General features: G+C 39.8%; 1 long non-coding RNA gene across 3 annotated transcripts in view; it reads right to left on the minus strand.

Annotated features, from left to right (window-relative positions):
* LOC147361437 (uncharacterized) overlaps positions 1-24,581 on the minus strand; it is a 257,311-nt gene that overhangs the window by 50,818 nt on the left and 181,912 nt on the right. Inside the window, exon 4 of one of the 3 annotated variants that reach the window (XR_015137910.1) lies at positions 3,307-3,424. The exons of the other annotated variants lie outside the window; for them this stretch is intronic. This is a non-coding gene — a long non-coding RNA (uncharacterized LOC147361437). Of the gene's footprint in view, positions 1-3,306; positions 3,425-24,581 lie in introns of those variants that run through there. 3 annotated transcript variants of the gene reach the window in all.

Raw genomic sequence — 24,581 nt, forward strand, 5'->3', positions numbered from 1 at the left:
CAGTCCATGGGGTCGCTAGAGTCGGACACGACTGAGCAACTTCACTTTCACTTTTAGGCATTGGAGAAGGAAATGGCAACACACTCCAGTGTTCTTGCCTGGAGAAACCCAGGGACGGGGAAGTCTGGTGGGCTGCCGTCTATGGGATCGCACAGAGTTGGACACGACTGAAGTGACTTAGCAGCAGCAGAGTTTCCTGAACAAACAGAAGTTAAAATAGTTCACCAGCACAAAACCAACTTTACAGAAATGTTAATGGGAGTTCCTAAAACTTACGGATGCTAATTAGTAACATGAAAACATGTGAAAGTATAAACTGGTGAAGGTAAACATATAGTTAAATTCAAAATATTCTAAAGTTGTAATGGTGGGGGTAAATCACTTATAACTCTAGTATAAAGATAAAAAGGAAAGTATTTAAAAATAACTAAAACAACATTATTTGTTAGTAGATATGCAAATCTGCAGAGAAGGCAATGGCACCCCACTCCTGTACTCTTGCCTGGAAAATCCCATGGATGGAGGACCCTGGTGGGCCGCAGTACGTGGAGTCGCTAAGAGTCAGACACGACTGAGCGACTTCCCTTTCACTTTTCACTTTCATGCATTGGAGAAGGAAATGGCAACCTACTCCAGTGTTCTTGCCTGGAGAATCCCAGGGACGGGGGAGCCTGGTGGGCTGCCGTCTATGGGGTCGCACAGAGTCGGACACGACTGAAGCGACTTAGCAGAGCAGCAGTAGCATGCAAATCTGACTTGATGGACATGAGTTGAGCAAGCTCCAGGAGTTGGTGATGGATAGGGAAGCCTGACATGTAGCAGTACATGGGGTCACAAAGAGTTGGACACGACTGAGCGACTGAACTGAATGCAACATGCTGCTGCTGCTAAGTCGCTTCATGTCGTGCGACCCCATAGACGGCAGCCCACCAGGCTCCCCCATCCCTGGGATTCTTCAGGCAAGAACACTGGAGTGGGTTGCCATTTCCTTCTCCAATGCATGAAAGTGAAAAGTGAAAGGGAAGTCGCTCAGTCGTGTCCGACTCTTAGCGACCCCATGGACTGCAGCCTACCAGGCTCCTTCATCCATGGGATTTTCCAGGCAAGAGTACTGGAGTGGGGTGCCATTGCCTCTTCTGAATGCATCATAGAACAATATAAATGTGACATCAAAAATATAACCCCCTAGGAGAAAGTATAAAAATTTAGAACTTCTGTATGCATACAAAGTTAAGTTGTTATCAGCTTAAAACAGACTGGTATAAAATGTCTAATGCTAGACTCATGCTAATTACAAAATAAAAAACCTATAGTAAGTGGATAAAGGAGAAGGAATCAAAGCATACCACTATAAAAAATAATCAAATCACAAAGGAGAGGAAGAAACAAAGGAACTATCAGCAAAAAAAAAAAAAAAGACAAGAGTAAGTCTAAACTTATCAATAATTAATTTATATAAGTGGATTAAGTTTTCCACTCAAAATGCAGAGTGACTGAATAGATACATATATAGGGATTTATATATCTATATCTATCTATATATATAAGACCTGACTGTATACTGACTTATATTCACTAAAGAGACTCACTTGAGCTTTAAATACATCAGATCAGATCAGTCGCTCAGTCGTCTCTGACTCTTTGCAACCCCATGAATCGCAGCACGCCAGGCCTCCCTGTCCATCACCAACTCCGGAGTTCACTCAGACTCACGTCCATCGAGTTGGTGAGGTCATCTAGCCATCTCATCCTCTGTTGTCCCCTTCTCCTCCTGCCCCCAATCCCTCCCAGCATCAGAGTCTTTTCCAATGAGTCAGCTCTTCACATGAGGTGGCCAAAGTACTGGAGTTTCAGCTTTAGCATCATTCCTTCCAAAGAAATCCCAGGGCTGATCTCCTTCAGAATGGACTGGTTGGATCTCCTTGCAGTCCAAGGGACTCTCAAGAGTCTTCTCCAACACCACACTTCAAAAGCATCAATTCTTCGGTGCTCAGCCTTCTTCACAGTCCAACTCTCACATCCATACATGACCACAGGAAAAACCATAGCCTTGACTAGATGAACCTTTGTTGGCAAAGTAATATCTCTGCTTTTGAATATGCTATCTAGGTTGGTCATAACTTTCCTTCCAAGGAGTAAGCGTCTTTTAATTTCATGGCTGCAATCACCATCTGTAGTGATTTTGGAGCCCAGAAAAATAAAGTCTGACACTGTTTCCACTGTTTCCCCATCTATTTCCCATGAAATGGTGGGACATAGACTGAAAGTGAAGAGATAGAAATGATATTCCTTGCAAATGGAAACCAAAAAATGAGCAAGCATCAATCTATGTATATCACACAAAATAGACTTTAAGTCAAAAATGTAATAAGGAACAGAGATCAGTCATAAGGTTATAATAACTCCAGTTATTCGTGCACTCTATTAGAGAAGCTAAATATGTAAAGCAAAGATTAACAGAGCTGAAGGAAGAAATAGACAGCAATACAATAATTTAGGAGACTTCAAAATCCCACTTCAACAATGGGTAATCCAGACAGAACAAATGGAAATATTGGACTTAAATGATACATTAGACCAGATAGACTTAATAGGCACAACAGAACATTCCATAAGCAGCAGAATGCACATTATGCTCAGGCACATGGAACATTCTCCAGGATAGATCTATTTTTAAGCCAAAAAACAAGTCTTAACTAATTTAAGAAGACTGAAATCACATCAAATGTCTTTCTGATACAATATTCTGAAACTAGAAATAAATTAAAAGAGAAAAAAATGGAAAACTCACAAATATATGAAAATTAAATGTTTCTGAACAGCCAATGCATCAAAGAAATCAAAAGGTTAATAAAAGAAAAATTTGAGACAAATAAAAGTGGAAACACAACATGCTAAAATCTATGAGATGCAGCAAAAGGCAGTTCTAAGAGGGAAATCGGCAACCAAAAAAACACCTACATTCAGGAACAAGAAAGACCTAAATAAACAACCTCACTTCACATCCACAGAACTAGAAAAAGAGATGAATTATCCCAAAATTAGAAGAATGAAGGAAATAACAAAAATCAGATTAGAAACAGATGAAATAGAGACTAGAAAGACAATCAGTTCAGTTCAGTTGCTCAGTTTTGTCTGACTCTTTGCGACCCCATGAATCACAGCATGCCAGGCCTCCCTGTCCATCACCAACTCCCGGAGTTCACTCAGACTCACGTCCATCGAGTCGGTGAGGTCATCCAGCCATCTCATCCTCTGTCGTCCCCTTCTGCTCCTGCCCCCAATCCCTCCCAGCATCAGAGTCTTTTCCAATGAGTCAACTCTTCGCATGAGGTGGCCAAAGTACTGGAGTTTCAGCTTTAGCATCAGTCCTTCCAAAGAAATCCCAGGGCTGATCTCCTTCAGAATGGACTGGCTGGATCTCCTTGCAATAGAAAGTATCAAATCAAGAGTTCTTTTTTTGGAAAGACATACAACACTGGTAAATCTTTAGGCGAAGAATAAAAGAGAAGACTAAAAATCAGAAATGAAAGAGCTGACATTACAGCTGATAACAGAAATATTAAGAACCATAAGAAACTACTATGAGCAATCATATGGCAAAAAATTGAATATTCTGGAGGAAATGGATAAACTCTTAGAAACATAACTCTCTACCAAGACTGAATCAGGAATAGAAAATTGAAACACACCAACTACTAGGAAGGAGATTGAATCTGTAACCAAAAGTTTCCCAACAAAGCAAAGTCCATTCTACCAAGCATTTAAAGAAGAATTAATACCAATCTTTGTCAAATTCTTTCAAACAAATAGAAGAAAATGGAACATTTCCAGATTCATTTAGGAGGTCACAGCATTATCTTGATATAGAAGATAGAAAAGGACACTACAAGAAAAAAATATAGGCCAGTATCCCTGATGAACACAGATGCAAAAATCTTCAATAAAATATTAGCACTCTGAATTCAACAATACATAAAAATAATTGTACACTGTGATTAAGTGAGGTTTATTTCTGGGATGCAAAGTTGGTTCAACATATGAAAATCAATCAATATGATACACCACATTAACAAAATGAAGGATAAAAATCTTATCCATCTCAACAGATAGAGTATTTGACATAATTCAACATCCTTTCATGATAAAACTGAGCCATAAAAAAGAATGGAACCTACCTAAGCATAGTAAAGATCATATATGACAACCACGAAGCTAACATGACACTCAACAGTGAAAAACTGAAAGATTTTTCTATAAGAAGATGAGAAGGACAAGAATGTTCACTCATATGAGTTCTATTCATTGTGGTACTGAAAATCCTGGCCAGACCAATCAGGCAAGAAAAAGAAATGAAAGGCATGAAACTCAAAAAGGAAACAATATAAAATTATCTCTGTTTACATGCCATGCTATTATACATAGAAAACTCTAAACAGTACACCAAAAAAAAAAAAATGTTACCACTAATAAACAATTCAATAAAGTTGCAGGATACAAAGTCAAAATACAAAAATACAATAGACTAACAATGAACTATCAGAAAGAAAAAATGAAGACAATAATCCCATTTACAATAGCATCAAAGAGAAAAAAATAGGAATTAATCTAACCAAGGAAGTAAATGATCTGTACACTAAAAACTTCAATAGAGGCATCCCTTGGTATCTACAGGGTATTGGTTCCAAGACCCTCAAATATATCAAAATTTTCAGAGTCCCTTGCAAAAATGTTCAAGTCTCTTACAGAGAATGGCATAGTCAGGTGCCCTCCCATATCCATAGGTTCCATATCCATGGATTCAGTGAATCCTGGATCAGGTTCAGAATCTGTGGATACAGGACAGCTATACATTTTGATGAAAGAAACTGAAGAAGACACAGATAAATAGAAAGATATTCTGTGTTCATAGACTGGAAGAATTTATATAGTTAGAATATCCATACTACCAAGAGTGAGCTACAGATTCAATGCAATACCTATAAAAATCCCAATGGCACTTGCCACAGAATGGGAAAAACAATTCTAAAATTTGTATGGGATATATGTGTACCTATGGCTGATTTATGTTGATGTATGGCAGAAACCAACACAATATCATGAAGCAATTTTTCTCGAGTTAGAAATAAATTTTAAAAAATTTGTATGGAACCACAAATGACCCTGAATAGCCAAAGCAGTCTCAGGAAAGAAACCTGATATGTCATGCTTCTTGATCTCAAAGTATATTACAAACCTACAGTAATCAAAAGAGTTTGGTATTGGCATAAAAACAGAAACATATTATTATATCAAAGAAGAATAGTTTTACTAAAGGAAACTGTCAACAAAACAAAAAGGGAACCTATGGAAGTGAAGAACATATTTGCAAACCACATGTTTAAAGGGTTAATATCCTATATATACAAAGAACTCATACCAGTGTATGCATATGTGTATGTGTGTGTGTGTGTGTGTGTGTGTGTGTGTGTGTATAAAAGAGATGTAATAAACCAATTTAAAAATGGGCAAAGAAGCTGAATAACATTGTCCAAATAAGACATACAAATGGCAAAGAGGTACATGAAAAGACACTCAACATCACTAAATATCAGGGAAATACTAATTAAAACCACAATAAATATCACCTCACACCTGTTAGGATGGCTATTATGAAAACGTTAAGAGATAACAAATAATTGTGAGGCTGCAGATAAAAAGGAACACTTGTGCACTGTTCGTGGGAATGTAAACTGGTCCATCCACTTTGGAAGAAAGTATAGAGTTTCCTCAAGAAATTACAAACAGAATATATGATGATCTAGCACTTCCATTTCTGGGTATACATCCAAAGGATACAAAATCATTATCTGGAAGAAATGACAATGCTTTCATGTTCACTGCAGAATTATTCACAGTAGTCAAAATATAGAAACAACCAAAGTGCCCATCAATGGATAACTACAGAGTGTGATATACAAACACACAGGTAAGCACATTATTCCGCCTTAAAAAAAGAAATCTTGCCATTTGTGACAACACGAATAAACCCAAAGGGTATCATGCTATTTGAAATAAACCAGACACAGAAAGACAAGTACTGTATTGATGCACTTATATGTGTATTCTAAAATAGGCAAACTTATAGAAGCAGAGACTAAAATAGGGATTACCAAGGCTGAGCAAGTAGGGGAATGAGAAGTTAGTAAAAGGATACAAATTTTCAGTTATAAGGTAAATATGCTTTGAAGATATAACATATAACATGGTCACTAGGGCTTCCCTGGGTCTCAGATAGTAAAGAATTTGCCTGCAGTGTGGGAAACCTGGATTCAATCCCTGGGTCGGGAAGATCCCTGAAGAAGGGAATAGCAACCCACTGCAGTATTCTTGCCTGGAGAATTCCATGAACAGAGGAGCCTGGAGAGCTACAGTCCATGGGGTTGCAAAGTGTTGGACATGACTGAGTGACTAACACACACACACACGGTTGATAATACTATATTTATTCTTTAATTGAAATTTGATAAGAGAATAGAACTTGTGTTCTCATGAAAACAAGCACAGTAAGATGATGAATGTGTTAATCAATTTTGTGAGAATACTTTCATAAGTTATACGTATGTTAAATCATCACATTGTACACTTAAAATATATTATAATTTTATTTGTATGCTGATCTGATCTAATACCTCAAATGGGACTGAAGAAAAAAAGAAAGAGATGGAAGCACAGAGACATTAAGGAACTTGTTCAAGGTCACATAGATGATAAATACTAGAACCAGAAGTTGGAATCTAAAGTCGGCTTTTGCAAACACTCCATTATCTGAGAAAAAAAGGAGAAGTCGTCCTTCCCAGGAGCAGGAGGAAAGCTTAAGCCAGTGGTTATGAACCAATGGGCTACAAAATTAAGATGTAAGTAATAGATTTGGGATGGCGACCGAGAGCGCCAGGCTGCGACGGCACAGGAGCAGCGAGAGGAGCTATCCCATGTCTGAGGTCAGGGGCAGAGGCCGAGAAGAGCTACCCTCATGTTCAAGGAGCGGCGGCTGTGTGGGCAGAGGAAGGCCAAGAGGAGCTACTGCACGTTCAAGGTCAGGAGAGGCGACCACGTCCAAGGTAAGGAGCAGCGGCTGTGCTTTGCTGGAGCAGCCATGAAGAGATACCCACTTCCAAGGTAAAAGAAACCCAAGTAAGACGGTAGGTGTTGCAAGAGGACAACAGAGGGCAGACACACTGAAACCATAATCACAGAAAACTAGCCAATCTGATCACATGGACAACAACCTTGTCTAACTCAATGAAACTAAGCCATGCCCAGTGGGGCCACCTAAGATGGACAGGTCATGGTGGAGAGGTCTGACAGAATGTGGTCCACTGGAGAAGGGAATGGCAAACCACTTCAGTATTCTTCCCTTGAGAACCCCATGAACAGTATGAAAAGGCAAAATGATAGAATACTGAAAGAGGAACTCCCCAGGTCAGTAGGTGCCCAATATGCTCCTGGAGAGCAGTGGAGAAATGACTCCAAAAAGAATGAAGGGATGGAGCCAAAGCAAAAACAATACCCAGCTGTGGATGTGACTGGTGATAGAAGCAAGGTCCGATGCTGTAAACAGCAATATTGCATAGGAACCTGGAATGTTAGGTCCATGAATCAAGGCAAATTGGAAGTGGTCAAATAGGAGATGGCAAGAGTGAATGTCGACATTCTAGGAATCAGCGAACTGAAATGGACTGGAATGGGTGAATTTAACTCAGATGACCATTATATCTACTACTGTGGTCAGGAATCCCTTAGAAGAAATGGAGTAGCCATCATGGTCAACAAGAGAGTCCGAAATGCAGTATTTGGATGCAATCTCAAAAACAACAGAATGATCTCTGTTTGTTTCCAAGGCAAACCATTCAATATCATGTTAAACCAAGCCCATGCCCCAACCAGTAACACTGAAGAAGCTGAAGTTGAATAGTTCTATGAAGACCTACAAGACCTTTTAGAACTAACACCCAAAACAGATGTCCTTTTCATTATAGGGGACTGGAAAGCAAAAGTAAGAAGTCAAGAAACACCTGAAGTAACAGGCCTTGGAGTACAGAATGAAGCAGGGCAAAGACTAATAGAGTTTTGCCAAGAGAATGCACTGGTCATAGCAAACACCCTCTTCCAACAACACAAGAGAAGACTCTACACATGGACACCACCAGATGGTCAACACCGAAATCAGATTGATTATATTCTTTGCAGCCAAACATGGAGAAGCTCTATACAGTCAGCAAAAATAAGACCGGGAGCTGACTGTGGCTCAGATCATGAACTCCTTATTGACAAATTCAGAATTAAATTGAAGAAAGTAGAGAAAACCACTGGACCATTCAGGTATGACCTAAATAAAATCCCTTATTATTATACAGTGGAAGTGAGAAATAGATTTAAGGGACTAGATCTTATAGATAGAGTGCCTGATAAACTATGGATGGAGGTTCATGACATTGGACAGGAGACAGGGATCAAGACCATCCCCATGGAAAAGAAATGCAAAAAAGCAAAATGGCTGTCTGGGGAAGCCTTACAAATAGCTGTGAAAAGAAGAGAAGCGAAAAGCAAAGGAGAAAAGGAAAGATATAAGCATCTGAATGCAGAGTTCCAAAGAATAGCAAGAAGAGATAAGAAAGCCTTCCTCAGCGATCAATGCAAAGAAATAGAGGAAAACAACAGAATGGGAAAGATTAGAGATCTCTTCAAGAAAATTCGAGATACCAAGGGAACATTTCATGCAAAGATGGGCTCAATAAAGGACAGAAATGGTATGGACTTAACAGAAGCAGAGGATATTAAGAAGAGGTAGCAAGAATACACAGAAGAACTGTACAAAAAAGATCTTCACAATCTAGATAATCATGATGGTGTGATCACTCACCTAGAGCCAGACATCCTGGAATGTGAAGTCAAGTGGGTCTTAGAAAGCATCACTATGAACAAAGCTAGTGGAGGTGATAGAATTCCAGTTGAGCTATTCCAAATCCTGAAAGATGATGCTGTGAAAGTGCTACACTCAATATGCCAGCAAATTTGGAAAACTCAGCACTGGCCACAGCACTGGAAAAGGTCAGTTTTCATTCCAATCCTAAAGAAAGGCAATGCCAAAGAATGCTCAAACTACCGCACAATTGCACTCATCTCACATGCTAGTAAAGTCATGCTCAAAATTCTCCAAGCCAGGTTTCAGCAATACGTGAACTGTGAACTTCCAGATGTTCAAGCTGGTTTTAGAAAAGGCAGAGGAACCAGAGATCAAATTGCCAACATCCACTGGATCATAGAAAAAGCAAGAGTTCCAGAAAAACATCTATTTCTGCTTTACTGACTATGCCAAAGCCTTTGACTGTGTGGATCATAATAAACTGTGGAAAATTCTTCAAGCAATGGGAATACCAGACCACCTGACCTGCCTCTTGAGAAACCTATATGCAGGTCAGGAAGCAACAGTTAGAACTGGACAACAGACTGGTTCCAAATAGGAAAAGGAGTACGTCAAGGCTGTATATTGTCACCCTGCTTATTTAACTTATATGCAGAGTACATCATGAGAAACGCTGGGCTGGAAGAAGCACAAGCTGGAATCAAGACTGCTGGGAGAAATATCAATAACCTCAGATATGCAGATGACACCACCCTTATGGCAGAAAGTGAAGAGGAACTAAAAAGACTCTTGATGAAAGCGAAAGTGGAGAGTGAAAAAGTTGGCTTAAAGCTCAACATTCAGAAAATGAAGATCATGGCATCTGGTCCCATCACTTCATGGCAAATAGATGGAGAAACAGTGGAAACAGTGTCAGACTTTATTTTTCTGGGCTCCAAAATCACTGCAGATGGTGATTGCAGCCATGAAATTAAAAGATGCTTACTCCTTGGAAGGCAATTTATGACCAACCTAGACAGCATATTCAAAAGCAGAGACATTACTTTGCCAACAAAGGTCTGTTTAGTCAAGGCTATGGTTTTTCCAGTAGTCATGTATGGATGTGACAGTTGGACTGCGAAGAAAGCTGAGTGCCGAAGAATTGATGCTTTTGAACTGTGGTGTTGGAAAAGACTCTTGAGAGTCCTTTGGACTGCAAGCAGATCCAACCAGTCCATCCTAAAGGAGATAAGTCCTGGGTGTTCATTGGAAGAACTGATGCTTAAGCTGAAACTCCAATACTTTGGCCACCTCATTCGAACAGTTGACTCATTGGAAAAGACCCTGATGCTGGGAAATATTGAGGGCAGGAGGACAAAGGGATGACACAGGATGAGATGGCTGGATGGCATCATCAACTCGATGGACATGAGTTTGGGTAAACTCCAGGAGTTGGTGATGGACAAGGAGGCCTGGTGTGCTGCGATTCATGGAGTCACAAAGAGTCAGACACAGCTGAGTGACTGAACTGAAGAGATTTTGGATACCACCTCAAGCAAGGATCCCCCAATGGTATTTTTCAACTATGTTTTTATTCTCACACACCTATGCACCTGTATTTTAAAGTATATATAGATGTTGTTTTGATTACTAAAATGCAGATTCATTGCAGTCAAGTCATATTTTAGTTTACAAACCTCTTGAGAGCAAAGACTGTTTATTTAGCATCATGCCTGTTGTATCAGTTCAGTCAGCCAGTTCAGTCGCTCAGTTTTGTCTGACTCTCTGCCACCCCATGAACTGCAGCACGCCAGGCCTCCCTGTCCATCACCAATTCCTGGAGTTCACTCAAACTCACGCCCATCGAGTCAGTGATGCCATCCAGCCATCTCATCCTCTGTTGTCCCCTTCTCCTCCTGCACCCAATCCCTCCCAGCATCAGAGTCTTTTCCAATGAGTCAACTCTTCACATGAGGTGGCCAAAGTATTGGAGTTTCAGCTTTAACATCATTCCTTCCAAAGAACACCCAGGACTGATCTCCTTTAGAATGGACTGGTTGGATCTCCTTGCAGTCCAAGGGACTCTCAAGAGTCTTCTCCAACACCACAGTTCAAAAGTATCAATTCTTCGGTGCTCAGCTTTCTTCACCGTCCTACTCTCACATCCATACATGACTACTAGAAAAACCATAGCCTTGACTAGATGGACCTTTGTTGGCAAAGTAATGTCTCTGCTTTTGCATATGCTATCTAGGTTGGTCATAACTTTCCTTCCAAGGATTAAGCATCTTTTAATTTCATGGCTGCAATCAGCAATGCAGTGATTTTGGAGCCCCCCAAAATAAAGTCTGACACTGTTTCCACTGTTTCTCCATCTATTTGCCATGAAGTGATGGAACCAGATGGCATAATCTTCGTTTTCTGAATGTTGAGCTTTAAGCCAACTTTTTCACTCTCCACTTTCACTTTCATCAAGAGTCTTTTTAGTTCCTCTTCACTTTTTGCCATAAGGGTGGTGTCATCTGCATATCTGACGTTATTGATATTTTCCCCAGCAGTCTTGATTCCAGCTTGTGCTTCTTCCAGCCCAATGTTTCTCATGATGTAATCTGCATAGAAGTTAAATAAGCAGGGTGACAGTATACAGCTTTGACGTACTCCTTTTCCTATTTGGAACCAATCTGTTGTTGCATGTCCAGTTCTAACTCTTGCTTCCTGACCTGCATATAGTATGAAAGTGAAAGTGAAGTCGCTCAGTCATGTCCGACTCTTTGCAACCCCTTGGACTGTAGCCCACCAGGCTCCTCCGTCCATGGGATTCTCCAGGCAAGAATACTGGGGTGGGTTGCCATTTCCTTTTCCAGGGGATCTTCCCGACTCAGGGATCGAACCCACGTCTCCTGCATTGCAGGCAGATGCTTTAACCTCTGAGCCACCAGGGAAGCCCAATACAAATACATTAAATAGAAATCTGATGGATATGCCATTCTTAAAAATTGGGGGTTACAAAATTAAAGTTACAATTTTCAAAGGAATCAATTATTTTAAAAAGAAATTCTCATAACTCAAAAGTTTGGAAATAACTAAGAATCTAACTTTTTCTTTGACTCATTCTCAGCATTATAAAGCAAAACAGGTCATACTGGGTGTATCTACTGAAACACAGTCCCAGAACTGCATAAGAAATAAGTAGAACTGCCCTTCATATCCTTGCAAGACAGAAATTGCCTTTTCTCTTTGTATAAACACAACTGAACTCAAGGTAAAATGTTAGGGGCCCAGTGGGCATTAGAAAGTGTTAATTGGATGCTGACCTTGGCTTTGCTGCTCAGGTACAGCCCAGACATCTCTGTCTGTGCTAAAGTTTCCTTCTGTGAAAAATGGAGATGCTAATCCAGATCTTGGTAGAACTTTAAGTCATTTATACAAAGCAAAGGTTATATAATGAGCCATGAGTGCTGTGTGCACTTTTGGAATAAAACATGACTTTCTCAATAAATATATAACCAAACAGTCTCAGTCCCCAATATGTCAACTTGGAACAGACTCTAATGCAGACTTCTCAGTCTAACACAGATTTTCCCCCTACAGATTTCTGTCTATTTTCTTCCTAAGTGCAGTGATTTCAGGTGGAAATGACATCAGTATGAACTTGACATTGTCCTATTAAGTCAGCAAAGTGCTTAGGGAGAAAACCACAAACGGAAGTACCAGTAAATAGAGGAAAGAAGAAACATTTCAAGAATCTCCTTGTCAAGCAGTAAGTCATTCCTTGAGTCAGAATTAGTTAAAACATTGCAATGTCTCCATCTAATATGCATTTGGTCACCTTCAGCTCGGGGTTCAGATGCTCTGTTACTCAATACAAAAGCAAACAGAAATGCTGGAACCCTGTGAATTAACACTTAACTGGGGTTGTCATTGGAAAGGGCCTCCTTAATCAAGCAACTTGAACATTAATCCTTACTTTAGAGTTACCTCCATTTTTAGGCAAAACAGGATATTAAATAGAAATCAACTGACTTATTCCCTAAGGGTTTTTTGTTTGTTTTAATTAAAAAAAAAAATCCTACCATACCCAGAGAAATGTTAAGATATGAAATATATACTTACCATTAATAATATTTAGTATTTTGGGGGGTTGAGGTTTCAGTATCTCTAAAAGTAGATGCTTATAAGCAAATAAATTATGATATCACTAAGCAGGGCTGTTATTTTTTTCATCTTTAATATTATGCTTATTTCAAAGAAGCCCAGATGAATTTATGGTCAGAATTCATAGTCATGAACTGTCTTTTTTTTCCAAGCTGGTGTTAATTCATTTTTTCTTAACAGAAAAATTCTTAAATTCAGATTTTCATTTTAAATTAAGAGAAAGTCATTGTAGTAGTGATATCTGCAATGAATATATAAGAAACACATCTACTTAGTGTTAAGTGAGTAATTTTGGGTTGGGAAGATCCCCTGGAGAAGGGAAAGGCTACCCAATCCAGTATTCTGGCCTGGAGAATTCCATGGACTGTATAGTCCATGGGGTTGAAAAGAGTTGGACATATCAGAGTCACTTTCACTTCACTTTGGAGTTCTAAAAGTAATGTCAAAGGAACCTTAATTCATCCATTGTCTCCTAAAGCAGAATCTCCTGCCAAGAGTTCATAGCACTGTTTCTAAAGATATACTAATACTGCCCTATAAGAGTTCTTTTTGGATCCTTCTAAGGGGACGACAGAGGATGAGATGGCTGGATGGCATCATCGACTTGATGGACATGAGTCTGAGTGAACTCCGGGAGTTGGTGATGGACAGGGAGGCCTGGCGTGCTGCGATTCATGGGGTTGCAGAGTCGGACACAACTGAGTGACTGAACTGAACTGAAGATACTTACAGTCCATAAATCCCTAATAGCTTCTCTTAGATGAGCACATTGAACCAAAATGCCAGCTACTCTTTGGTAGTTTCCTTCCTCTGTGGTACACTTGGAGGATGTTACTGTGTATGGTATGGAGTATGTAAATTAGGACACAATGTAATAAATGAGTCTGTCATTCAAATACTTTTAAATGATATCTTATTCTTAGGAAATATCTACTTTACCTGGAAAGACTTAAGATATGCATGCACTATTGATATTATGTATAAAATAGGTAACTAATGAGAACCTATTGTAGAGGTCAGGAGGAGAAGGGGACGACAAAGGATGAGATGGCTAGATGGCATCACTGACTCGATGGAAGTGAGTCTGAGTGAACTCCGGGAGTTGGTGATGGACAGGGAGGCCTGGCATGCTGTGGTTCATGGGGTCGCAAAGAGTCAGACACGACTGAGCGACGGAACTGAATGGAACTGATCGTAGAAGGAACTCTACTCAATGCTCTATGGTGACCTAGATGGGAAGGAAATCCAAACCAGAAGGTATATATATAGAGGTAGACAACGTATTAAAAAGCAGAGACATTACTTTGTGAACAAAGGTCCGTCTAGTCAAGGCTATGGTTTTTCCAGTAGTCATGTATGGATGTGAGAGTTGAACCATAAAGAAGGCTGAGTGCCAAAGAATTGATGCTCTTGAACTGGTGTTGGAGAAGACTCTTGAGAGTCCCTTGGACTGCAGGGAGATCAAATCAGTCAATCCTAAAAGAAATCAATCCTTAATATTCACTGGAAGGGCTAATGTTGAAGCTCCAATACTTTGGCCACCTGATTCAAAGGACTGACTCATTAGAAAAGACCCTTATGCTGGGAAAGATTGAGGGCAGGAAGAGAAGGGAATGACAGAGGATGCAATGGTTGAATGGCCATCACTGACTCAATGGACATGAGTTTGAGCAAGCTCCAGGAGATGGTGAAGGACAGGGAAGCCTGGCATGCTGCATGCAGTCCATCACGTTACAAAGACTGAGTAACTGAACAACAACAGATAGCTGATTCAGTTTTCTGTATAGCAGAAACTAACACAACACTGTAAAGCAACTATACTCCCCAAAATTAATTTTTAAAAGCTATTATATATTTGGACTTACTTGGACAAGTCCATTTACTCTGTCCCTTTCTTGGTAATTATGGTAGCTGAAACAGAGAAAGAGAGAGAAATTTTTTTCAGGGGGACTAGAATACTTTGAATAGGCTAGAATAAACTTTGGATCTGTAAACAGCAGCCATTTGTACTATCAAGACTGAGAAGCTGATAGGGTGACCTGTGCTTCAGTTCAGTTCAGTCACTCAGTCGTGTCTGACTCTTTGTGACTCCATGGACTGCAGCACACCAGGCCTCCCTGTCCATCACCAACTCCCGGGGATTGCTCAAACTCATGTCCATTGAGTCAGTGATGCCATCCAACCATTTCATCCTCTGTCATCCCCTTCTCCTCCTGCCTTCGATCTTTTCCAGCATCAGGGTCTTAGAGAATTGTATTAATAACAGATCTGCAGAGAGAAGCAATATTGAGAATAAGGCTTCAAGGACTTCCTTGTTTCCTAGAAAGTTCTAGGCAGTGATTCTCTTCATGATGCCCAGATGGGATGCCCAGTGTCCTTCCAAAAAGCCTCCTCTTCAGCTTATGTTAGTTTGGCTTAAATTCCTTTCAATCAAGAGGGTCTTAATGAATCATCCTCCTCAGAACTGAAAGCCAATGAGACACCAGGAAAGTTAATATCTTGCTCAGAAATACATGAATGACCAGAGAAGACTCTTCTCACTCCTAGTGTCTACTTCTACTACCCCTAGGTTATTCTTGGTAGTATAAAGAAAAACTTCCTTGGTATTATTAGTAACATTTTCCCACTATTTTAAATATTGTTATTACAATTCTCTGTGACAGAACACTTGGAAACTTTACTCAAAGAGCTTCTGCTGTATATGCCATTAAATACAATATGTAAAACCTGTAGTTGTTTCAAAAGAGATGGGTATTAGAAGGATGGAATACAATGTTAGTTCTGAGCCTTGAATAGAACTAAAAGACAAAACAAAACAAAACACCATTCTGATAGTATCAGATAATCTAGAAGGTAATCCTCAAACTAAGAAATACAAAAATACAACTGGGGCACTCACCTCTTTATTCCTAACTCATCTTTCTCACTCACTCTGCTTTCCCATTTACCAGACGCATTGCAGACCCCAGCCCACCTCCCTCTGGGTGGGTTATCCTTTTCTACTGCTCATCTGACTTTTGAAGAAGCATGTAGAAGAGTGAGTGAAGAAGGGGTCAACTGAAGGATCAGTCAAATAACCCCTTGTGGGTGGGCTGACACTGTTACAGCCACATCATCTTGCCTAAAAACACTTCACCTGACTATGTAAGGTTGGTTGACTGTGCTGTGCTTAGTCATTCAGTCATGTCTGACTCTTTGCGACCCCATGGACTATCACCCACCAGGCTCCTCTGTCCATGGGGATTCTCCAGGCAAGAACACACCCTCCTCCAGGGCATCGTCCCAACCCACAGATCAAACCCAGGTCTCCCACATTGCAGGTGTATTCTTTACCATCTGAGCCACAGGGAAGCCCAAGAATACTGGAGTGGGTAGCCTATCCCTTCTCCAGAGGATCTTCCTGACCTAGGAATCGAGCCAGGGTCTCCTGCACTGCAGGCAGATTCTGTACCAGTTGAGCTACCAGGAAAGGTTGGTTTACAGAAGATATTTAGGTTAAGGCAGACTACAAACTTGAAGAGGTAGTGGCTCAGAAATCTCCTTAGTATGAAGAAAGTTTTTGAAGTCAAGATGGAAATATGGTCAATAAAAAGCAAGGGGAGGGGCTTCCCTAGTGGCTCAGTGATAAAGAATCCACCTGCCAATGTAGGATACATGGGCTCAACGCTTGATCTGGGGAGATCCCACCTGCCGCGGCCTCCTGATTAAATTTTTCCCTAACTGGTCTAAACCCATGCACCACAACTACGGAGCCTGTGCTGTAGAGCCCGGGAGCCGCAACTACTGAAACGGTGCACCTGAGAGCTCTGATGCTCCAAACGAGAGAAGTCGCTGCAATGAGAAGCCCAAGCACCGCAGCTGGAGAGCAGCCCCTGCTCACCACGAGAGAAAAGTTCCCACAGCGAGAAAGATGCAGCACAGCCCAAAATAAATAACTTTGCTAAAAAGCAAAGGCAAATCCATTTAAAGACAGTGACGATGAAAACTGAAAATGGTATCAAACACCCCACTTTAATTATCACTCAACATCCAGCCCCAGGAAGCAAGGAGGAAAGGAAACCAAGGTCATTAACTTGCATCACATTCAGTGCAATGACAGTTGATTGAAAAAAAAAATATATATATATATGTATCCCTTTTCTCCTTTCCCATTACCTGATCCCCAGATTAAGTCCTTTGGGATAGCTAGGGCAAAAATCGAGTCTATAATTGTTCTTTCTTTGCTGCTGTTACTACAATACTAAAATTCCCCCAATACGACCCCATATGTGTCAATATTCAACAACTCATTCCCTGGCAAAATGGCTACTTAAATAAAACACAAGATTCCATTTCCCAGGTACCTTGCTTGGCTACATCAAAGACTCTTAATTATAGTACAATCTGAATTAATGTTCAGATGCGTGATTTACATTGAAGAGTTATAGACGGTGGGCATTTGGATATTGTAGACCATTTCCACAAGTATGCCTCAGTTGCAACAGAATTTTTCAACGTTGTTAGGCTTAATGAAATTCCTGTTACATATTCATGAGTCATCGAGCTGTCTCCTGGCCTCTTGATTAAATTTTTCCTTAACTGGTCTAAACACCAGGATGTCTGTTAAGTATGTTTATCTTCTCTTTATTTAAGCCAGGGTTTCTTATAGTAAAGGTTTGCATTTGGAATGTTTCTTTTGACCCTCCAGTGTCTTTTCTCTAAATTACAAACAAGTTCCTAATGTTGGCTGGCAAAATTTAATTGGAAGGTGAAGGAGGCACTCAAACTAAATAATGTGAGGGCTCTACATTATGTATACATCTTTTAAAAAAGAATTCCATTAAAATAATACCAGTTGAGATTCAAATTTAGTCTCAGAACTTTTATTCTATAGACTTCATGAATCTCATTAGTAAAATAGTGATAGTTTATTACAATCAACCAATTAACAATGGTTCTTTGTTCATTAAAGGTTCTGAGCTAGGCAACAAAGTTTAAAGTAATAAACCATTATTTTTGTGCACAGGTAGCTCATAATTTTATTGGAAAAATGGGAATATAGGCAATTATCATATGTAAGATTATGGTAGCATTAAACAAGGGTATAAGCACCAAGCCATGGGGACTCAGACGGAACAAAAAGCAGTTCTGACTGGAAGAATCAAAGCTTACAGAGGTTTTTGTAGAGAATGTGAAATTTAACTGGGTCTTGAAGGCTAAGATGAATTGCTGGACTGGTAAAGAATAAGGGTGAAGTGTATTCTACATTGGCTTCCCAGGGGGTGCTAGTGGAAAGAACTTGCCTGCCAGTGCAGGAGACAACATAGGAGGTGCAGGGTTTGTTGTTGTTGTTGTTGTTTTTAATATTAATTAATTTATTTTGATCCTTGGGTCAGGAAGATCCCCTGGAGGAGGACACTGAAGACAAGTCAGGGGCTAAGGCTCTGATACCTGAAACCACATGGAATATTTGGGAAATGGCATAGTTTGGGGCAAATAGAGGGTGGTGTTGAGGGCAAAGTCAGAGAAATGGTTTGGATGCAGATTATAAAAGACCTCAACTATGAATATGAATAGATGACCTTTTGATAGACAGCCTTTGGGCTTTTTCAGCAAAGGAACTACATAATTAGAGCTGTGCTTTAAAAATACAACCAGGGGTAGTATGGCCAGTGCACAGGAAAAGGAAGAAGCTCTTTTGATCTTTGCCAAAATAGGAAAGCATTAAGCAATTTTTTTTTTTTTACAAAGCATGTTTTCCAAAATGGTCCTGAAATTAGGAGATATGTATGTGCATATACAAAAAAAAAAAAAAAAAATCCCATTGGAGCACAGGTGTTTTGGTGTTCCTGCTAAACACAGAGTTGTGTTGTAGTCTGGTGGATAACCCTAATCCTGGAAATAGGTGTTTTGGAAGGCCCATTGGGTCCCAGGCCTGATTTTCATGAGGCTAGTGCAAGGAGAGAGAACTTGACTTTATGTTCAGAAGGTAACTTTTATCAGAAATACTTATTTGTTCTATGTAAACCTGATCTCTGGTGAGACCCTATTACTTGGCAGGAGCTGTGTGTAACAGGCATATAATTGCTTCACTTTTGCAGTATATCTAAATTCAGTCTCTTGAGGTATATATAGAAGGGACCCCTGATTGATATATGGAATTTTCCTTTGAAATTCCAAACCACGATATTATAAAATTATCATACTTATTAGTCTGAAAAGCAACACATAATTACAGCAATCAGATCTCCACCTCTGCTAAGAGAGTGGAGTCTCTGGATAAAAACTTTCAACCAGACTGAGGAGCACACTCCTAGATTTGTCATTTGCTAGTCTCAGCTTCCTAAACTGTAGAATAGGGATAGTATCTACTCATTAGATTTCTGTAAGGGTTACATAATTAACACTTGCTAAATTCTTGACATACCAAAACGTTTTTACATGTTGCTACTTGTTGCTGTTGTTACTGACTACATGTAATTATTCACCTATCACACATGGTACTCACATATTTTCATTAAAGATCACTTCTATTTAAGTGACAATATTTGGACTAAATCTTTTTCATGACCTTTTTGTCTTTTGATTCATTCATTCATTTTTGATTTTAGTGTATGCTTGGCACCAGGCAGTTCTGATTATCTCTGTCCCCGTTATATCCTTTACACAGAAAGTTCAAGATGATATGGTATTCCTCTACCTGAAATCTTTGATACTTTTTATCCACACAAGCAAAATTCCCACATGCCTTTCTCAGGCTCCCACCTCACCTGCTCCCACATTATCTTCTCATGTATTTTTTAAGAAAATGATTAGGATGTTCCTCATTGCTCCTTAGGAACCCACTCTTAGGAACTGATAGAATGACTCAAGAAAAGGTCAGCATGCTTGGTAGAAAAGAACTTATTTTTTTAATTTATTTTAGCTTGCCTTTCATTTTTACCCAAATTAAAATGACACATTTTCAGTTCAGTTTCAGCTTTATGCATGGCCAAAACTATGGACACTGGCATCAAAGACCCACCTAACTTATGCTGTGTTCTCCTTTTTGCATACTGTAACCCGGTGAGGCTTCATTCCTTATTTGCACACACAGTCCATTCACCTCTCATGCCCTTAAACACAGGGTTTTCTGACTATAATATCTCCTCCCTAATGTTGTCTTCTACTAAAATGCATTCCTTCTTTAACTCTCAGCTCATTTCTACCTCTTTTGGGAAATCTTTTCTGGCTCCCTGAATCCTAAGGGATCCTCCTTTTACCCCTCTCTTAAACAAGATGGAACTCATGGGATCAGCCAAACAAATAAGCATTTTATAACATATTTATTTATTGAATGTTCCCTCTGCCTAAGTTTGATTTCCTCAGAGTTCTGTCAGCTTCACTGGAGAAAGAGCCATGCCTTTTGATTTAACTGTATTGCCCTCAGCATTGAGCACAGGCTGACAAACAGAAGTTGCTGAATTAATACTTTTGGCAGATTAATTTCATATCAAAAATCATCATCCCCATTTTATACTACAACATAACTTCTTCACAACATAATAGAATGTGTGTAAGCAAGATTATAAAATTATTTTTAATTAAGACCAAAAGTATATATATTCTAAGTGGGCCAAGAGAAAAAATGACTTAGTAGTTTATTACTCTTCTGCAATAGATTAACTAAAAGTTTGGCATGATACCAAAACAGGAATAAACCTACAAAGGAGAATGGGAGGTTAGTGACTGACAAGTGTGCTGCATTTGTGCTTTTTAATTCTGAGATAATGGATTCACTTCTCTTTTCCACCTACATTTTTTACATTAAATGTTTTCTTGGATTGGTAAATTTACAAGGATATTTTCCATTAGCTCTGTGTGTGTATATGTGCTACACTTAGCATCTAAACACAGGCTATATTAGTACATCTTGGAAAATCACAGCATGGACAGGAAGACCAGTGACCCTCATGGTTTAGGGAGTCAGGAGCTTAGAAACTGATATTCTCTTTTAAGACTGAATCCTGTCATGGAGATGCTGATCTATACCTCAACCTTCTTTACTCTCATCCCCAGGGACTTGCCCCCTGTCTTTGATACAGGGTAAAGGAAAAAAAAAATGTTTTGACATATAATGATAGAATCATAAGCATAAGCCTTACTGTAAATCACTTAATTTTCACTTTAATTTCTGAAGACAATCACTCTTATTCCCATTTTACAGATGGTAAACTGAGGCAGAGTGATTACATGATCTGTCCCAGATCATATAGCTAGCAGGTGACAGTGCTAGATTTAGAACACTTATAGTCCAGCTCGAGTCCACACTTAAATACTAAACTGTAAGTTATTTTTGTCTATTATAATAGCTATCAGGTTATTATTATGATCAATATTATTAATTGGGAAAATATAATTTCTCTAAGACACTATGACGGAAAAACTAGATTTGCACTCTCTAAAAATGAACATGCATAAAGTTTGTCATGCCACTCTATCTTAAGTGACTGGCTACAATATTATGAAAAGTGAAAGAGTTTATATGTTATGTGTAAGCCCTGAAATGCCTGTTTCCTCTTCTTGATGCCTGGAGGCCCTTTCTTTCCCTTGGTTCAGGGAGGAAAGCAGCTTACTCTCAACACCACATGCCTCTCAGGGTCAGCGCCCACTGCTCTGCCCGCTCCCCAGTCCTCTTTATAATCTGATGGGAAGTTGGCACAAGGAAGGGTGAGTGAAAGTTAGGCCAATTCTAGTGTGTATTAGCAAGTCTTGAGGAAAGATAAGCCATGCTCATTTGCTGGATACACTGTAGATTGGGCTTCCCCAATGGCTTAGCAGTAAAGAAACCACCTGTAATGCAAGATGTAATGACCCAGGCTTCCCTGGTGGCTCAAACCGTGAGAAGTCTACCTGCAATGTGGGAGACCCAGATTCGATCCCCAGGTGGGGAAGATCCCCTGGAGAAGGAAATGGCAACCCACTCCAGTATTGTTGCCTGGAGAATCCCATGGATGGAGAAGCCTGGCGGGCTATAGTCCATGGGTCACAAAGAGTCGGACAGATGACTGAGCAGCAGAGATACACACAGCCCGTCACTACTGTTGCTGTTGAGTGGCTGTCGTGTCTTGACTCTTTTGTGATGCTGTGGACTGTAGTCCACCAGGTTCCTTGGTTCCAGTTATTAGAGAAATGCAAATCAAAACTACAATAAGGTTTCACCTCACACCAATCAGAATGGCCATCATCAAAAAAATCTACAAATAATTAATGCTGGAAAAGATGTGGAGAAAAGGGAACTCCCTTGCAGTGTTGGTCAGAATGTAAATTGATAGAGCCACTAGTATGGAGGTTTAAAAAACTAAAAATAGAACTACCATAGGACCCAATGATCACACTATTGGGCATATAGCCAAAGAAGAACTATCATTCAGAAAGGTAGAACTGTCATACGACCCAGCAATCCCACTGATAGGCATACACACCTAGGAAACCAGAACTGAAAGAGACACGTGTACCCCAATGTTCATCGCAGCACTGTTTATAATAGCCAGGACATGGAAGCAACCTAGATGTCCATTGGCAGACGAATGGATAAGAAAGCTGTGGTACATATACACAATGGAATATTATTTAGCTATTAAAAAGAACACATTTGAATCCGTTCTAATGAGGTGGATGAAACTGGAGCCTATTATACAGAGTGAAGTCAGAAAGAAAAACACCAGTACAGTATATTAATGCATATATATGGAATTTTGAAAGATGGTAATGATGACTCTATATGTGAGACAGCAAAAGAGACGCAGATATAAAGAACAGACTTTTGAACTCTGTGGGAGAAGGCGAGGGTGGGATGATTTGAGAGAATAACATTGAAACATGTATATTAACATATGTGAAATAGATCGCCAGTCCAGGTTCAATGCATGAGACAGGGTGCTCAGGGCTGATGCACTGAGATGACCCTGAGGGATGGGATATGGAGGGAGGTGGGAGGGGGGCTCAGGATGGGGAACACATGTACATCCGTGGCTGATTCATGTCAATGAATGCAAAAACCACTACAATATTGTAAAGTAATTAGCCTCCAATTAAAAAAAATAAATTAATTTTTTAAAAAAGTTACATGTGCCCATGTTCACAGCAGCACTATTTACAATAGCCCAGACGAGGAAACAAACTAAATATCCATTAACAGAGGATTGGATAAAGAAGATGTTGTACAAAATCGAGTCATTTGCAGAGACTTAGATGGACCTATAGGCTGTCATACAGAGTGAAGTAAGTCAGAAAAACAAGTATCGTGTATTAATGCATATATGTGGAATCTAGAAAAATGGTACAGATGATCATATTTGCAAAGCAGAAACAGAGACACAGACGTAGAGAACAAATGTATGGACACCAAAGGGGAAGTAGGGTGGGTTGGAGGAATGGGGAGATTGGGGTTGACATACGTGCGCTATTGACACTATGGTATAAAATAGGTAACTAATGAGACCCTACTGTACGCAGTGCTCTGAGATGACGTAAATGGGAAGGAAATCCAAAAGGGTGGAGATGTTTATATACTTAAAGCTGTTTCACTGTGCTGTGCAGCGGGAACTATCACAACAGTGTAAAGCAACTATACTCCAATAAAAATTAATTTAAAAGATAAAATAAAAATCAAAATAAGGGAATTTATTCTCTCACAGTTATGGAGGCAAGAAATTCAAAATTAAAGTGTTGGCAGAGTTGGTTCCTCCTGGAGATTCGTAGGGAGGATCTGGCCTGAAGCACAGCCAGCTATCCGTAGTGTTCCTTGGCTTGTAGGCACACCACTCCAGTCGCGGCCTCTGTCTTCATGTGTGTTCTGTGTAGCTCTATGTACACATTTCCCTCTTCTTATGAAGACATCAGTCACGGAGTTAGGACCCACTCTGATCCAGTATGGGCTCATCTTAACTGATGACACCTACAAAACCTCTCTTTCCAAATAAGGTCACACGCACATACACAGGAGATAGGATTTGACTGGATCTGTCGGAGAGTGCAGTTCAATCCCCAACAGGTACCTTTGACCAATTTAAGACTTTCAAAGCAATAAGCCTACCTTAAGTCTTAGTCTTGGAGCTCAGTGCTACCAGTTTGAAGAACAGTTGATGTAAGACCAAATTGTGAGAGAGAATATGGTGTCCTTTATTAGTCTTCAGCTGATTTTGTCAGTTTTTTGGTCTGATTTTATTTTTTTTGTTTGTTTTACTCCTTTATTTTTTTAATTTAAGTTTATTTATTTTAATTGGAGGCTAATTACTTTACAATATTGTATTGGTTTTGCCATACATCAACATGAATCCGCCACGGGTGTACACGTGTTCCCCATCCTGAACCCCCCTCCCACCTCCCTCCCCGTACCATCCCTCTGGATTGTCCCAGCACACCAGCCCCAAGCTTCCTGTATCCTGCATCGATCCTGGACTGGCGATTCATTTCTTATATGGTATTATACATGTTTCAATGCCATTCTCCCAAATCATCCCACCCTCTCCCTCTCCCATAGAGTCCAAAAGACTGTTCTATATACATCTGTGTCTCTTTT

Source organism: Bos grunniens, chromosome 12 (genome assembly GCF_055505025.1).
Source record: "Bos grunniens cultivar Pamir isolate PY7600 chromosome 12, Bosgru_T2T1.0, whole genome shotgun sequence".
Taxonomy (NCBI): Eukaryota; Metazoa; Chordata; class Mammalia; order Artiodactyla; family Bovidae; genus Bos; species Bos grunniens.